Source organism: Moschus berezovskii, chromosome 15 (genome assembly GCF_049115385.1).
Source record: "Moschus berezovskii isolate FMDL1 chromosome 15, NW_MosBer_1.0, whole genome shotgun sequence".
Classification (NCBI taxonomy): Eukaryota; Metazoa; Chordata; class Mammalia; order Artiodactyla; family Moschidae; genus Moschus; species Moschus berezovskii.
This window is the reverse complement of record NC_142474.1, coordinates 76,529,139-76,546,036: the sequence shown is the minus strand read 5'-3', so window position 1 is coordinate 76,546,036 and position 16,898 is coordinate 76,529,139. Positions and strand designations below refer to the sequence as shown.

Here is a 16,898-nt window from a genome sequence, read left to right as displayed (position 1 = left end):
TCTTTTTAAACCTCTCCCCCCCCGCCCAGTCTCTCAAGGTTGCTTATTTTATTTATACAAAGCACCCACCAGGTAACCAAATCAAGGTCCCTTTTGCAGAAGGAAGCCCAGGCAGCTGTTTCCCAGAGACGATGAACCATCACCACTGTGACTCCCAGAGGCACAACTGAATTCACCCTGTGTTCCTTGCCAATGCTGTTCCTTACTTGGCCATGAACAGATGGAGTCAGCCCCAGAAATTTCTGCACCCTATATAGTATAATCTCCTAAAACATCAGCTGAGAATTTAGGGGCCAAATATTAAAATAGCATCCAATTAATAATCACAGTAATAACGAAAGAATTGCCAAACCGCTATGTGAATTCTGAAGCCCTAGTGGAAGGTCAGCTAAATGAAGCGAAACTATTCCTCCACACCCCATCCACGCATCACCATTTAAAGATTCCATTTTGCAATGGAAATTTCTGGACCTTGAAAGCGAGACAGCATTTTCACATTTTAGGTTCTATCCACTTATTCAATATTTACTGAGTGCTGATATGAAGATAAAAATTACTGACAGTTGACCTCAGAGATGTCACAATTCCTCTGGAAAAAGCAGCTTCTATCAGAATTTTGTTCATTTGCCTAACAAGTGATTACTGAGTCCCTTCGCCGTGTAGGCACTGCGCATGTCACGGAGAGTGATGCGGAAAGAAAGCCCTGCTCCCCTGAACACCGCTCTGGAGAGGCAGACCGGCAGCGCACAGGTGAGCAAAGAGCCTGGGCGTTGGAAGGTAGCAAAGCCCGGGGGGAAAGGCTGAAGGAGGGCAGCAGCCTGGCCCGGAAGTGCAGGGGCGACCACGTTCAACAGGAGGGCAAAGGAAGGCCCAGCTAGCGAAGACTCGGAGGAGGCAAGGGACCAAGTCCTGCAGACACCGAGGAGAAAGCGTTCCGAGCCAAGGAGAAACGCGGAGGCCGCGGGGTTGGCATGCCCACGAGTGTGGGGAGCGGCAGCCGCAACGGGGCGTCATGGCGCGAGCGCGGGAAGCAGCCCCAGGGAAGGCACCGGGCGGCCCCCGGCCCCGAAAGGCTTCAGCTCCTGCTCTGCGTGCAGCCGGAAGCCCCTGCAGCCAGGAGCAGAGACGCGGACCCGACAGAGAGCTCACCTGGGCTGCCGTGCGGAGCGAGACTGCCGCCGGCTCAGGACGCAGGCGAGCCGGGCCAGACGGCCAGTGCCGACCCCAGGCTGCGGGGGCCGGGAGCGGACCAGAGGGAGGAGGCGACACACACTGGGAAACTGGGGGTGGGGTGCTGTCTACACCAACCAGTAACTCACTGGTCGACTAGATGTCCCTATTTGAAGGTTTTACTGTACAAGTTGTTTAATTTCCTGGTACAATTAATCTAGTACAATTCCACATTTGTATTCTGTGGGTTTATTCAGTTCACAGGGTTCTGCTCATGTGCTGATTTATATCCCCAGCCTTTATCTTTCAGCTACGCCCAGTTATCTGCCACTGCTGTCAGACACCTCATTCCTCCGGTCCACGCCACCTGAGCATCCATCCCCAACCTTGGTTCTGGAGATTGTGGAACTAACTTTCCATTCACCCAGCTCAGTATGCCTTTGTCTCTTGTCTTCTCCACTGGGAATCCAGACATGGAACTACCAGTTCTTCCTTTGAACTCTATTCTTCCCTAAGAGTACAATATTGTATTTTTTAAATTTTACTGAAGTATACTTGATTTCGGAGAAGGCAATGGCAACCCACTCCAGTACTCTTGCCTGGAAAATGCCATGGACAGAGGAGCCTGGTGGGCTGCAGTCCATGGGGTCGTGAAGGTCGGACACGACTGAGTGACTTCACTTTCCACTTTCATGTATTGGAGGAAATGGCAACCCACTCAAGTGTTCTTGCCTGGTGGGCTGCCGTCTATGGTTCTCACAGAGTAGGACACAACTGAAGCAACTTAGCAGCAGCAGCATACTTGATTTACAATGTATCAGGTATACTGCAAAGTGGTTCAGTTATACAGACTTATGTGTGTGTGTGTGTGTGTGTGTATATATATACACACATATCTTCTTTAGATTCTTTTCCATTGCAGGTTATCACAAGATGTTGACTGCAGTTCCCTGTGCCGTGCAGCAGGTCCTTGTTGTTTATCTGTTTTATACACAGCAGGGTGTATTTGCTAATCCCAAACTTCTGATTTATCACTCAACCCCCCTTCCCCTTTGGTAACCACATATTTTCTATGCCCGAATGTGTTTCTGTTTTGTAAATTGATTTGTATTATTATTTCAGATTTCACATAGGAGTGATATCACATGCTATTTGTCTTTCTCTTTCTGACTTCCTTCACTTAGTATGATCATCTCTAGGTCTATCAATACTGCTGCAAATGACATGTCATTTTTTCATGGCTGAGCAATACTCCATTTTATATATATAATATATATATATTATATATATATAAAAGCGTGTGTGTATAATGCATATACACCATACATATTAGCCATTTGTATGTCCCACGTCTTCCTTATCCATTCATCTGTTGATGTGCATTTAGTGGCTTCCATGTGTTGGCTGTTGTGAACAGTGCTGCTGTGAGCACCAAGGTGCATGTATCTTCTTGAATTAGAGTTTCCTCTTTTCTGGATATATGTCCAGGAGTGGGACTGCAGGATTATATGGCAGCTCCATTTTTAGATTTTTAAGGAACCTCCATACTGTTCTCCATAGTGGCTGCACCAATTTACATTCCTACCAGCAGTGTGGGAGGTGAGCCCTGTTTTGTACGCTTCCCTTCTTCTCCATTTCTCTGGCCCCTCCATACCACCCCACTGCTGTGATGCCAACATTACAGCCTCCCAGGCAGTCTCGCTGGCTTCAGACTCTCCCTCATCAAAACCCTTTGACAACTATCATCAAAATAATGTTCTGAAGGAACAGATTTTTTGATGTGACTTCCCCTGCTCATAAGCATTCAGCACCTGTAACCTGGCCTCCTAGTATTCCCTGGTGGCTCAGATGGTAAAGAATCTGCCAGCAATGCAAGAGAGCCAGGTTCAATCGCTGGGTCGGGAGAAGGAAATGGCAACCCACTCCAGTATCTGGCCTGGAGAGTCCCATGCACAGAGGAGCCTCTCGGGCTATAGCCCATGCGATTGCAAAGGGTTGAACATGACTGAGCGACCATCACTCACTCAACCTGGCCTTCAAGGGTCCCACCCAAAGGCTGGGGTCCCTCCACAGCCCTCTGTTCTCTAACTTCTAGCCCCTGCCCACAGGCGCTCACTGCCCTGGGAGAGTGACAGGGCCTTCCTGCTCCTTCTCTCCTCTTAGCTTTCACACGGCGCTTTCCCAGCCTATAGTGCCCTCCTTTCTGTGCAAACTGTCCTAAGTCTACTCAACCGTGGAGACCAGTTCGCCATGCTTGCCCTATAAAGACATTCACAACTACCCCAGCCCCTAATCAGGTCCTATCCAGCCCTCTTTATCGACCCCTTCATTATTAGGATCTAACGGCACAGACACATACCATGTTTCAATGGTAGGTGTAAACTTCAAAGTCAGGGACCAACTTGTATTTGTTTTTATACCCTCCACTGAAACACAAATATTCAATATGTATTTACTGAATTATTTCAGTGAAATAAATTAACTGAAACAATATTACCCTCCATCTTAAACTCTGAAAGTGTGGAACTGAAAAACCCTAGAATTCATAGTATACAGAATCTTTGAGTAAAACAGAATCTTAGTTATTTCTTACTCTTTCTATTTCTCTTCTGCCATTTTGATTCTTCCACATTCACTTTGTTTTTAGATGGTGTGAGACAGAATCGCACAAAAAGTTACAGCTGTGGTTATCTCAAGATTATGCCCACAGGCACATCTCATCCCAAGCTGTAATCTAACTGATCTTCGACTTACAGTCAAGCAAGACCCTGGCCTCATGGGAGAGTCACCAGGAATGGGATGAGCCATCCTGGCACAAAGTTTGCCCACTGAGACCTCTATGTATGGAACTGGGGTCACAGGGGGCTGGAAGCAAAAAAAAAAAAAGAAGCTGGCTTTTTAATTAGACACTCATTGTCTATTTTTAGGCAGGAGTTTCTGCTACATTCCAGAAACTACCACACAGCCTCTACCAGTATCTTCTTTTCTGTTGTTGCTGTTACTTTCTTCTTGGTGATGCTGGGTCTTCGCTGGGCACAGGCTTTCTGGTTGCAGACAGCAGCTGCTGCCCTTCACTGCAGTGCACAGGCCTCTCGTTGTGAGCACAGGCTCTAGAGCACGCAAGGCTCAGGAGTTTGGCACACAGGCTTAGTTGCCTCGCATGTGGAATCTTCCCAGGCCAGGGATTGAACCCATTTCCCCTGCATTGGTAGGCACATTCTTAACCACTGGACCACCAGGGAAGTCTACCACTATGTTCTTAATGACTGAACTTCAGTGACTCCTACACACCACGGTGTGGTGCGGGCTTCCTGAGAAAGGACGTCCCTGTAGTACCCAAACCAGGTTGCTCTTAACTTCTCTCATCAAGACAAAGATCCTCTCCACTTACTCCTTACCATTTCAAGGCAATGGCTTCTAACTTTCAAATCATTCAAACCACAGATAACTGACAGCACCACATTGGAGTCCCACACAGCCACTCGCCTTGAGGAGTGCGAACACGGGCCTTTGCCTCTAAAGCCCACAGTGAGAGGCAGATGGTGATCAAGCAGCCACACAGGCCCCAAATGACAAACTCTGATCAGTGCAATGAAGGAAACACAGATGGAACAGGGACGATATGCGGTCCAAAAGATTCCACGCTCCCCTGTGGAAGTGACACTTGGCTGAGGTCTGAAGGGTAAGTCAGAAGGTGACTTACCCTTGACAGGTGGGGAGAGAGGAAAGGCCTCATGTCCGTGGACACGGAAGGACACAGGGTGGGAGGGAAAGTGGTGCACAGGAGTAAAATAAACAAAGCAAAGCAAGGAGAGGATGACGCAAGACATCAGAAGGCAGATGAAGCAGAGCTTTTGTGGGACGTGGAAAGAAAAGAACTCTCTAGCCTCGGCAGAATGGATAGGATCTGCGAATTTCTTCAAATCCCACTAATGCTCTCAGTTGCCACTGCCTACTCCTCCCACACTTCTCATGACATAATCCCCCTACCCTGGCCCCTCAATCAGAATCCTCAGTAACACAAGACTTGGGCATCTCAACCCACTAGTGAGTGGACAACCAGCAGCCAACAAGTGTCTCTTGGAAGCATCTGAACTTGGGAGTATTTGATGCTGACACAGAGGCCGCAGACACAGAAGTGAAGTGAAAGTCGCTCAGTCGTGTCTGACTATTTGCGACCCCATGAACTATACAGTCCATGGTATTCTCCAGGCCAGAATACTGCAGTGGGTAGACTTTCCCTTCTCCAGAGGATCTTCCCAACCAGAGATCAAACCCAGGTCTCCTGCATTGCAGGCAGATTCTTTACCAGCTGAGCCACAAGGGAAGACCCAAAAGCCACAAGGGAAGACACAGGCAGACACAGAGGCTACATCCAATTAGTGATGAACACTGAACTAAACTGTTTGCGCGAAGACTGGGGCCTGAGGGACATGTTGGTCATACTGAGTCACGTACAAAAAGGGAAAAAAAAAAACTGTAAATTGTCTATTAAAAAAGTCTATTTCCCCTCTCTAGGCAGCTGGCCCTGGGAATGCTTTGACCAACAAAATGCAGTGGGGATGGTCATCCAGGATTTCTGAGCCCTGGCCTTCAAGTGCCTGGTAACTTTTGTTTTTGCATACTGTAATGCCCACTCTTGTAATCAAGCCCCCAGGCTGAGAGAAGCCCAAGCCACAGGGACAAGACCTACATGAAAGAGCACTCAGGGGTCCACTGGCATCCCAGTGGGACTCCCAGTCCACAGCCAGCACCAACCACCTGCCATGTGGGAGTGTCAGTCAGGGTCCCTGACTCATCTGAACCTGCAGAGAACCACAGCCCCAGCAACACCATTTGGAGCAGAAGAACACCCCCAGCTGAGCCCAATTAGCCTACAGACTTCTGAGGGATATTAAATGGTGGTGGTTGTTTTAAGCCAATAAGTTTTTAGGTAATTTGTTAGAAAGCAAAAAAACAATTAAAGCAGAAATAGAACAAGGAAAGAATAAAGCAGAGATGCAGCCCCTGCAGGACAGGGGAGTTTAAGATTAATTCTGGGCTTCTCCCCTCTAGCTCCATGACACTTGATCGGACTTTGTTCCTGTGTCTATAATTCATGAACCTCAATTTCCTGACAATAAAATGACCTTGACTATGAGCAGATTAAAAGCTTTCTGTTCACAAAGGCTTTTGCTCTAATACCCATGTGTTATACCATTTTGTTCACGCCTCTGCAGAAGAATTCTTGTTTATCAGCGTCCCATGTAGTAAGCAGCACTTGGAAATTCACTGTGTCTGAAAGTCTGTTATTGATAAAACAGTTGTCACCAAGTCCCTACCTTAGGACATCAAGCTTACTGATCCTAAAGTTTTAGGGACTAGAATAATTGGAAGAAGGCTCAACTGTCTCTTACAGTAAGGATGTCAGATACGTTCTCCCAAACAGGTGATCATGAAATATGGATGCTAACATAATCCTTAGCAACTGAAAAGGCAACCCACCGTATTTCCTTACTTTACATAATTCTAAAGTGATACAAAGTAATTATATGGTGGTAAATCTGGTGTGAGTGCACACAAATCTGGGCAAAGTAACATACTGATAGAAGGTACCAATGGGTTGCTCCCCTTCCTTTGAAATGCTCATGAATTGGAAATTGCTCAGTATTTAGAACACATGCACCATGAGGTCTAGCAATATTTCAATGTCCAAAGGTTCTTAAAGACATTATTTCTGTTTTGTCTTCATTCCTAATGTTTAAAGTGCGTGTGCCTTCTGCATTATTTTAAGTGATAAGTTTTAGGGATCAGATTGCTATTCTCTCCCTTGGCCTCAAGCACAGGCACTCCTTCAGAGGCAGCCAGCATTTTGGCCAAGTAATCATATGCCTCACTGATTCTCCAACCTACCAGGAAATTCCATACCTTCTTTCATACCATCCCCCCTTTCTCTCCCTGGGAAACTATTATCCTTCAAGACCCAACCCAATGTCACTTGTTCCATGAAGAAATATCTGACACTCACAAGATTAACTACATCCTCATTTAGATATACATAATACCCTGTAGGCACTTATAATACTTAAAATATTTATCATAATTATTTGTTTGAAGTCTATTTTCCCAACTATGTTGTGATTTCCTTGAAAGCAATGATCAAATACTATTCATTACTGACTCCATGGTGCTTAGCTAAATGCCTGACTCACAGGGGGCCCTCTGTAAATAAGCACAAAATCAGAGATTTCTGTTGCTACCGCACTTTATTCTAAGCAGCTTGAAATGTCTTTCACATCAGCTTTTTAAAAAACCTTCCAAAAACTGGATTATAACTCATTAGAGGGATGAGAAATATAAGAAGTTAGGAGGAACTGACTTACTTATCTAAAATTAAAATACATGAGAAAAATCTCTGAAATTTCCAAATAGGTAGATCCACTTCACTCTTCTGTTTCTCTGAATTATCTATTATTCCACCTTCAGTTCAGTTCAGTTCAGTTCAGTCACTCAGTCGTGTCCGACTCTTTGCGACCCCATGAATCACAGCATGCCAGGCCTCCCTGTCCATCACCAACTCCCGGAATTCACTCAACCTCATGTCCACAGAGTCGGTGATGCCATCCAGCCATCTCATTCTCTGTCGTCCCCTTCTCCTCCTGCCCCCAATCCCTCCCAGGATCAGAGTCTTTGCCAGTGAGTCAACTCTTCGCATGAGGTGGCCAAAGTATTGGAGTTTCAGCTTCAGCATCAGTCCTTCCAGTGAACACCCAGGACTGATCTCCTTTAGAATGGACTGTACATTATAATTAACTGCATACATGATCATAATAAGGCAGAACTTCTGATTTTCAAGTCATGACTGAACCAGAGCTACCCATAGAGCAGACCAAAAAAACAAAAAGTTCACCAATTACAACTTACGGCAGCCCTCCAAAACTGTCTTCTTTCACAAGCACCCCTTCTTCTGTTAACGTATCCCACATGCTGAGTGTCCTTAGGGCTAAGTACAATTTACACTTCATTATCTTGTATCTTCAGACCGTCTCTAGCTGTTTCATCTCATTCAATTCTGTCTGGAGAGCAAACTCTTCACACCAGTGTTTCGGCCAAACCCAGCAGGAAACAGATGGAATACACACATGAGACACTGAGGACACTGAACACGGATTATTTACCAGGTGCGGGGGGCTTGGGGCAACGATCAGGGAATGTGAAGGCCAGGGGCCACGCGGACAGAGCCACGGGGACCCAGGAAAGAGCTGCGGCTGCGGGAGGGCGGCCCAACACTCTGGGGCTTCCAAGAGGGAAAACCACCAGCCTGATGGCAAGAAGAGACCCGGGGGACAGAGACTGACTTCACGGCTCTCTCCCATTGCCTCTACAGCCCGAATCCATCCGGACACCAGAGGGCAAGGAAGTCCAGCAACACAGCATCTGACGCTCCGTCCGCAGCCCGGGGCAGGTGGAGGAGGGCTGGCCTTGGGGGAAACAGAGGCTGCCCGGTGCTGCCGGCGTGGCAGGGGCGCCTACTGCCCCGCGCCGTGCTCCTCCACCACGCCGCCGGGCGCACAGATGAGCAGGGAAGAGCCGACCCCGGCCCCTGTCAGAGCCGCGCTGCAGTAGACCTCCGCTCACAGCCCGGTCCCCTCCGGAGCCTGCAGACGCGGCCCCTGCACAGCACCCCGCGCCCCATTCTCCAGGTGCTCAGCGCCCACACGCAGCCACGAGGCCTGCCTCTAGGGCCGGAGGCTCTGCCGTGGCCTTCCATCACGTTCCAATGAGGAAGACCTTCAGGAAAGACAGGGACACAGACCGCCCCGCTTGTCACCCCTGCAGGGGGCCGCTGGGAACTTCTGTTACACCCACTGCGAAGACGGTGCTCCGCGGCAGGAGCCCCCGCTGCCCTGGGCTCCCCTGCCCACGCCCGGGACCGCCCGCCAGGCGGCTGCACCCCATCCTCATCTCAGGGTAGCTTTGGGAGAAGACAGTGCACAACCCGCCTCTGAAAACGGATTCGTCACGAAGAACATATGAGAGTGCAGACGTGTGTGTGGCTGTGCGTGTTTGTGCGCACGCGTGTGTGGTACCAGCCCTGCCAGCAATTACTCCACACCCAAGGAAAAATGTACTGTACTTCAAGTCAAACAATGGACCGTCTAAGTCTCTTGGCACTGAACTTGCTCTATGAACGTCAGCAAGTAACCTCCCCAGGCTGTGATTTCTTCATCTGTCCAATGAACTCAAATAAGAAGACATTTAAGTTTCTTATCCAGCTTTGAAGTTTGCTAAAAACTTTCAGCAGTAAAAGGGACATAAGTCATGCAACCCAGCAGGGGACCGACACAAAATTCCACCCTTTTAGTTTGTTTTGTTAAACACAGGTAATTCAGAAAAAGCAAAAAGCACCTTTGTATCACCATAAAGAAAATAACTTAATTTTTTAAATTTATTTTATTGAGGTGTAGTTGATTTACAATGTTGTGTTAATTTCTGACATACAGCTAAGTGATTCAGTTATACATATATAAGTCAAATTATCTAGCTTTGACAATATATATATAGTCAATTATTCTAAAACTCATAAATCTTGTATAAACATCTATGGACTGTCATCTTACTCCATTACAGGAAATATCAACTTTCTTTAAAAAATCAAGACTGGAAATTTGTTATAAAGTAACACCTCAAAGAAATGGAGGCCTGTTTTGAAGTTCTGGTTCTGCCAAAACTCCATCTGTGTCACTGAGCAAATCATTTCATTTCCTCACTCCCCACACCCAGCAGCAGCTCTGAGAGAGGCAAACCTAGGGCATCCCATAAACAGTGATCAAGTGATGAATTAAAGAATGGCCCTCACCTTCGGTTTTGTTAAACAGAAAAAAAAAAAGGAATGGTACGGTTGCACTATCTAGATCATTTCAACAACCCCTTCCTACCTCAACATCTTGAAATGAAACAGAATATAATGAACTGAAATTTTGCACTTTAAAATGACTCTATTCCATCCTACAGCAGGACTTACCTACTCAGTGGCAGAAGCCACCAGATCTCAAACTTCCATAAACTATTATTAAGGGGGGGAAAAATGCAGTGCTAGACATGCAGTGCCACGAATGAATGTTTCTAACTCTCATATTTAAAATAATGGAAAAAATCATCCCAACCACAGGTCATGGGCAAGACTTCTGACGGGTGAACAAGACCTCATCTTACTAATGTTTGGAAACCCAACAAGCAAACAAAAAGCTGGGAAGGAGGGCAGAAGGGATCAGAGAAGGGCACAGAGGGAAGAAGAGGGTAAGAAGGCATTCAACGTTCTTTTGCTTCTCTTTCTTACCTAGCATATTCGTAACAGATGAACCACTTGTAATGAGATGCGACACCGGAGAGTACAATAAGCCTCTTAGAAGGACTATTTGGATCATGAAGGGGTCTTCCTAGTTTTTCTCTTAAGCACAAAGAACTCAGAATAGTGTGGGTACTGGAAACAGAAGGGGGAGGATGCAAACCCAGAGGAAACCTCTAATTTTGTATCCTTGGGGCAGACTATCTCAAAGATAGTTTCCTTCCAGTTTCCTCCAACATGAAGGAGGAAATCATGCTTTCTATGATATTTCATCTGAGTTTCAAGGTCAAGAGGGAAGAGGAAGGAAGAAAGTAAATTTATACAGTGGCACTTACTAAAAAGTTAGATATTAACTTATTTTATAGCAATTATAAGTTTAAGCCAAGTTATAAATACTAATTTAGATCTGAGCACGTGTTTAAAACCACGTGTATAAAGATATTAGAGCGTCTACACTCTCAATGTATATAATTTATATACTAGAATTTCAAAGAAAAATCAAGAAAAGCTTTTTACTATGTTAACTATTGTTACAAAACAAACACTTCCCAAAGTTGGCCTCTGGGTGGTGAGACTCTAGGGGATGGCTCTTTTCTTTATACTTCTCACTATTTTCCATAACCTGAATGAATAAAAGAGTGATTACTTTTCAAGGTATCTTCTTCAGGTATATCCTTTGTGAAAATAAAAATATTGCATGTATAACACTCAGCTGCAATGGCGGAAGAAAGAATCTCACAACATTAGCTCACACACACATACACATGCACACACACACACACACACACACACCCCTACCCTTGCTCACTGTACTTCCAGTGGCATTACAGCATCACAGCATTATGAAATGAACAATGTCTTCTATGAATATTCACAGAATAATATCCCTTGGACACATTTTTTAAAGTAGGGCATAATTTCTGTTATCGACTACAATGTAACTAACCACAGCAAAACTCAGTGACTTAAGACGACAATAATTGATTGTTTCTTACAATTCACTGGATTGGTTGGGCTCAGCTGAGCAGTTTTATTCAACATGGTGTAGGTGAGGTCACTCCATAGGTGACACTCAGTCAGAAGTTGGATGGGGGCTGGAATATTCAAGATGGCCTCCTCCTTCAGGGTTTCTCGCTACATAGCCAATCATATAGAGTCAAGTGCAAGCTTTTCTACAGCACCAAGGAACATTTCAAGAGAACAAGGCCTAATGTCCCAGTGCTCACCAAGCCACTGCTTATATCCTGCTAATGTCCTGTTGACCAAAGCGAGCTGTGTGGTCAAGTCTAGAGCCAATGAGGAGAGGGGAATGTACGGGGCCTGCATGATGAGAAGCAGAGCTCACCGGAGCCACCAAGGTATCGGCTGGAATAGGGTTTCCTGGCAGACCATGTCCTTTTGCCCCAACCATCTGAACATCAACAGATTTATTCAAAACCTATGATTGTCAACATGAAATAACCCCTATCAAATTAAAACTGAAGCTACCACACATCTCCATGCCTTCCTTAAGCCAGTTCTTAGTACAGAAATAGAAATAATTCAACCTCATCATTTCATAATGAAAAAGGCATTTCAGAGAAAAATCCTATTTTTTTTTCCTCTAAAGGACAGAAATGCCAATGATGAAAGATTCCCTCACTAAAGATTAAGTATCAACACTGTTCTTCTGATGAATATGAAGATCTCATGATTAAAATACATTCACTAGGTGAAAACCACTGATCCAAATCTACTGGCAATGCCCTTCTTCCCTCTTAGAGGAATGAATCTCCTTTGAAGAGCTAGTTATAATCTTAACAAACTGTGTTTTTAGTTTTCATGCACAGAAGACTAAGAAAAATCACATATCAACTGCCATATGTAAAAATTACAGTGTTCTTTAAAACTAGCAGAAGGGGACTTCAAGATTGTTAATACATGCTCCTACATTATTTTTGCTACTCTTGAACACATAGGTTTTGGAAATGAATTCACCAGAGGGAAAAAGCATCCCCATCATGATGACCTTCTAGTAGAGAAGTTAAGCACAACCCCCAAAATGAGGCATGCCCAGGAAAATACTGGGTGTCACCTTAAACGGGTTTAGCTTGTGGGTGCGGGCCCTGCTTTCCAAATGACCTACCTTCAGATGTGACCACCAAGGAGGGTGTTTTTGGTTCTAATCTCAGAGATGAAGGATTCCCAGACCAAGGCGAGTGAAGCCTGAATAGTGCTCCTCAGTGAATCTGATGAATCTGAAAAAACAGTGAATTTAAAAGATTATTTAGACCATTTGATAGTAAGAGAGGTCAGAAGATGAAAACCCATTTAATAAGAATTACAAATAAAAGTGATTTGCAGGCCATTTACAAATAGTTCTAATCATTTTTTTAGTGAATTTGGTGTAAGAACAGCATCCACAATTGTGTCAAGCTCAATAAATATTTGTCAAATGAATAAAGTTTGTCAAATGAATAAAAGGGAAAATCTAAATAACAGGAAAATCTAGCCTAATGGTTCTCCGTATGTTCTTGACAAAACTGGTGGAAGAGAAGAGCTGTGGGGGAGCAGGAAGACAACTTCCTGAGCTTTTACATGAATGAAGTTACTTCTGCTATTGAAAAAAAAAAATCTACTGTGACTGATCTATCCCCACATCTTTGCTTTCTGAGGAAGAAAACAGAGATCCAGAGTAGTAAAATAACTAAATCAAGATCAGACAGAGTGCTCTTGATCTAGTTATCAAGCGTGGCAGAGTCACAACTAGACCTCGGGTCCAGAAATACTGGCGTACACGGTCAATCCCCAGGACTGCAAAGTACCTACTCACTAAAACTCACGTGTAACTGCAAAAATAACAGGCAGTATGGGAAGTCCCTGGAGGTCCAGTGGTTAGGACTTCCACTGCAGCAGCAGGGGTACAATCCCTGGTCAAGGAGTTAAGACCCTGCACACTACTCAGAGAGACAAAAAAACAACCAAACAAAAATATACAGGGAGCACTTCAGTGGTTCTCGGTGGACATGTGCAGGGAGGCAAAAAGTCGGAGCCCCTAAAGCACATGATTCCAGTTAGGGTCAAACAAGGCTCTGCTCTGCCTTCTTGATTCGGCTCTCGTACCATAAACAAGGGTTCCTCCCAGTCTATTTACTGCTGTCATTTCAGTTTTGTTCTTCTCCCTGGTGACCTCACTGCTTAAAACGGCCCCTGAGAGTTCTGCTGACGTCCTGCCTACCGTCCCTGAGCTTAAGGGCGCTGATGCGTCAGAGGAGCTTCACTCAGGCATGAGTCGCAGTGCTGTGAGCCATGAGTTCAGGGTCCTGAATCAACAACACGTATTAAGTGTTGATTAAGTGATCACTGATCAGCTGATCACAGTGTGACCGGAGGCGCACGGGACCCTATCCCTGCACATCCAGTGATAGCAATGGCTTAGGAGTCACTAAGTGCACGAGACCAGCTGCGTGGCCTACGCCTCCACAGCTGCCCTTACTGAGCGCCTTGAGCAACTGCCACGAACAATGCTGAGCCAGACACCAGTGCAGTCAATACCGCAGATAAAAGCTCCTCCTGTACCTCCCCAAGCACCTGGGTTCTTCTCATAACAAATGATAGGAGTTTTACAAATTAAATGGAAATTTTAACATTTTTCACTTATTTGGAAATTGAGTATTATGGAGATTTATCACATCACTTGATAGCCAAAGAATCAGCAAAAGAACATCCTAGAAGTCCAAGGATTGGTAACCTGAGTTCCATGGATCACCAATACATGGTCCAAAGGTGCAATCCGAGGTTCCATAAATTTGGATGGGAAAAATAATTACATGATTATTTTCACTAGCCTCTAATTGAAGTATGACATTTCCTCTAATCACAAATATAAATCACAAACCACACTGGTATTAACAGCACCTGTGACTTGGTTTTCAATGTAAATTCCAGGTATTTTTACTGCAGATATTGCAAAATGTCATTTGTGCTCATCAATAATTTGAACTTACAGTAGCTATGAACCCACTTAATGCATTAAGATGTACATATATCATCATACCACAAATTTATTTACTATTTTTATATCTTCCTTTCAATGAAACAGTTTCTTTTGTAGTTCGGTGTATTTTATTTGAGGCATTTAAAAACTTGAAGGGGTGCCTAAGAACCCCCACACCACTTCTCTTATCCACAGATAAAGAAACATGACCTAGAGAAGGAAAGTGTCTTTTAAGTTCCCATTATTGGTTAGAAGTAACCCCAGGCCTGAAGCCTCACAATACCCACCGTGGAGCTCTCTGTGCTAGGATGAGCCGCTTAGCTATTCAATCAGAAGCATAAAAACTGGGGTACCTTATCCTCCAAAGCTTGGCCAATGGATAAGTGAGTCCTCAGGTTAAATAACACTAATATTAAGAAAAAGGGAAGCACGCGTCCTGAGGAGAATACGGTGAGGGTTTCACAATGCATCCATGAGTCCGTCACGGCCTGTCCGAGACTCAGAGCCCACTTTTGGGGAATCACGGATGCCTAGTCCCCCACAGTGGGGAGTCACTGTGCTGAAGAGCCGGGGTCTCGGGAGGCGCTAAGTGTCCATCTGTATATTGATGCAGGATCACATCTGCATTCATCACCTCCATCATCCCACAGGCATCCTCGACGCCAGCCACAACAGGCTGCTGTACAGCAGCGTGCTGAGCTCTCTCCTGCGTTCTAACACAGCCCTGCCTATGACGGCCCCTGCATTCTCTCCCTGGCCAACCCCTTCTCATCCTCTGATACCCAGTTACGTGTCATCTTCTGTTTTCACTAGGTAATCATACTTGTCTCAATACTAGACTATGAGCCTTGTGAAGATGGATGGAGGAAGAAAACTGGGATAGCTAACTGGCAGGTCAAGCATCTATGGTCCACAAACAATAGAGATCAGGGTAGCGACAATAGCCAGGTGAATGCTGATCACTTAATATGCACCACACACTGTTCTAAGCAATTTACAGAGAGCACCTCATCTGAGCTTCCAAACAGCTGGTAGGTAAAATGATGACCCTAATTTCACAGATGAGGAAACTGAGGCACAGCAAGATTAAATACTCTGCCCAAGGTCACAAAGATAGGACAGGATAAAGCCAGGACTGAAACAGAGGCACTCTGATCCAGGAGCTACGGGTGCCAGAAACTGCCAACTGCACTCAGCTCTTCCTTCAACAGATGCGGAAGTTCCAGGCCACCAAGGTAAGATTAGAATTGAGAGCTCAACTGCCGGGAGACTGTCTACAGATTCTAGCTTTGCTTAGATTTTTTTTTGGGGGGTGGGGGGGATGTGGACCATTTTTAGTTTTTATTGAATTTGTTACAATATTGTCTCTGTTTTATGTTTTGTTTTTGGTGTTTTTTTTTTTGGCAGTGAGGTATGTGGGATCTTAGTTCCTTGACCAGGATCACCAGGGATCAAACACGCAACCCCTACATTATAAGGTGAAGCCTTGACCATTGCACCACCAAGGAAGTCCCTGTTTAGATCTTAATTTGGAAGAAGAGAGGTCAGAATAGGTGGGAGGGCTGACAGGCAGAAAAGAAAGAAGATCCATAGATCATTTAGTTGATTGCTTGATACATCAAATGATTGGTCAACAGATGGATAGAAAGATTAATATAGACAGAAAGAATTGCTCATTCCTAGCTATCTCCAGTGCACAGCTTATAGCAGATAATCAGTTATTGCTCTTTGAGCCATGAAAAAATGTCAAGACATGCTATTAATACCGCCTGAGTGTTCTCTAATTTAATGTAATTTTACAGGATGCTGTTCTGTGCTGGCCCAGAGGCCCACAGTGAAGGAAAGACAAGAGGCTTAGAGTGGGTGAGCTGCCTGGCCAGGAAACCCTCAGAGAGGAGCTGACTTTATTTTTTCAGTCTCAATTAGTCCTCCTATATTTTGATGGGCATAATGAATATAATGTTCTGTGTTAACACAGAGAAACTAGTTCGCTTTACTCAGGCTTTATGTTAATTTCTTGCTGACATGACCACAACCTGAATTTACCTCACTAAGAAAAAGAAGCTTTCTTTCCAAATAGCTGTCACTGTGTCAAGTCATCAAAGAAGATGTCAAATCTCCAACATGTAAGATCAGATAAGTTTGCTCCTGACCTAGGGAACTGTGCTGTCATGTGCAAACATCATTCACAGGTTTCCTGGGAAAACAATCCAAACAGAACATATCTGCTATGAGACTCTTTTGATGACTTTAAGGGGAAACACTTGCAGTGACAGTACCATCTACTTTCTGTAGCTGAAACTACTTTCTACTTTGAAAGTTATTTGTGTGCTAGAAACTGGCTAGACAACACGTCAGTTCAAGTAATTTCTCTTTTAAGCTCAAAAACAGGAGGATTTGAGCGGATGTTCTGAAGTGCACGTG

At 44.9% G+C, this 16,898-nt stretch overlaps 1 protein-coding gene across 9 annotated transcripts in view; it reads right to left on the bottom strand.

The window, feature by feature from the left end:
* The window catches only part of PLCB4 (phospholipase C beta 4), a 489,193-nt gene that overhangs the window by 395,467 nt on the left and 76,828 nt on the right, over positions 1-16,898 (bottom strand). For all 9 annotated transcript variants that reach the window (XM_088844295.1, XM_088844296.1, XM_055426743.2 and 6 more), the window contains one exon: positions 12,624-12,735. The gene's annotated coding sequence lies outside the window, so the exon portion shown is untranslated. The remainder of the gene's footprint in view (positions 1-12,623; positions 12,736-16,898) is intronic.